A 1,316-nucleotide genomic window follows, 5' to 3' on the forward strand; every position below is an offset into this window, starting at 1 on the left:
ATTGAATACATAGGATTCATGCTTCTCCATTCTTGTGGTGCTTTACTAAGAATAATGTGTTCCACTTCCATCCAGATTAATACAAATGCTGTGAAGTTTCCATTATATTTTAATGGCTGAATAATATTCCATGGTATACATGTATCACAGCTTGTTAATCCATTCCTGGGTTGGGGGGCATTTAGGCTGTTTCCACATTTTGGCAATTGTAAATCGAGCTGCAGTAAACAGTCTAGTACAAGTGTCCTTATGATAAAAGATTTTTTTTCCTTCTGGATAGATGTCCAGTAATTGGATTACAGGATCAAATGGGAGGTCTAGCTTGAGTTCTTTGAGGGTTCTCTATACTTTCTTCCAAAAACGTATTAGTTTACAGTCCCACCAGCAGTGTAAGAGTGTTATTTTCTCTCCATATCCACACTAGCATGTGCAGTTTTGAGATTTGTGATATGGGCCATTCTCACTGGGGTTAGATGATATCTCAGTGTGGTTTTGATTTGCATTTCTCTGATAATTAAGGATGATGAGCATTTTTTCATATGTTTGCTAGCTATTCATCTGTCTTCTTGAGAGAAGGTTCTGTTCATCTCTCTTCCCCATTAATATATGGGATTATTGGCTTTTTCATGTGGATTAATTTCTTTATAAATCCTAGTTATTAAGCTTTTGTCTGATTCAAAATATGCAAATATCCTTTGTCTGTTTGCTTTGGTTGTTGTCTCCTTGGCTGTACAGAAGCTTTTCGGCTTAATTAAGTTCCATTTGTTTATTTTGGTTGTTATTGCAATTGCCATGGCAGTCTTCTTCATGAGGTCTTTCCCCAGGCTGATATCTTCCAGTGTTTTTCCTATGCTTTCTTTGAGAATTTTTGTTGTTTCATGCCTTAAATTTAAGTCCTTTATCCATCTTGAATCAATTTTTGCAAGTGGAGAGAGGTGTGGGTCCAGTTTCAGTTTTTTGCATGTGGATATCCAGTTCTCCCAGCACCATTTATTGAATAGGGAGTCTTTCCCCTGGTGTATGTTCTTGTTTGGTTTACCGAAGATTAGGTAGTTATAAGTTGTTAGTTTCATTTCCTGGTATTCTATTCAATTCCAAATGTCTATGTCTCTATTTTTGTGCCAGTACCATGCTGTCTTGACTATAGCCTTGTAGTGTAGCCTAAAATCTGGTATGCTGATGCCCCCGGCTTTATTTTTATTACTAAGAACTGCCTTAGCTATTCGGGTTTTTTTCTGGTTCCATACAAAACGCAGATCCTTTTTTCCAAGTCTTGAAAGTACAAAGTTGGTACTTTAATAGGGATGGTGTTGCAT

The 1,316-nt window shown here is 36.9% G+C and overlaps 1 protein-coding gene across 1 annotated transcript in view; it reads left to right on the forward strand.

Moving 5' to 3' along the window:
• Window positions 1–1,316, forward strand: part of EPG5 (ectopic P-granules autophagy protein 5 homolog) — a 120,251-nt gene that overhangs the window by 20,790 nt on the left and 98,145 nt on the right. The gene's annotated exons all lie outside the window — the stretch shown is intronic.

The sequence above is a fragment of the Otolemur garnettii genome, unplaced genomic scaffold (assembly GCF_000181295.1).
Source record: "Otolemur garnettii isolate 467f Iridium unplaced genomic scaffold, OtoGar3 scaffold00012, whole genome shotgun sequence".
Lineage (NCBI taxonomy): Eukaryota > Metazoa > Chordata > Mammalia > Primates > Galagidae > Otolemur > Otolemur garnettii.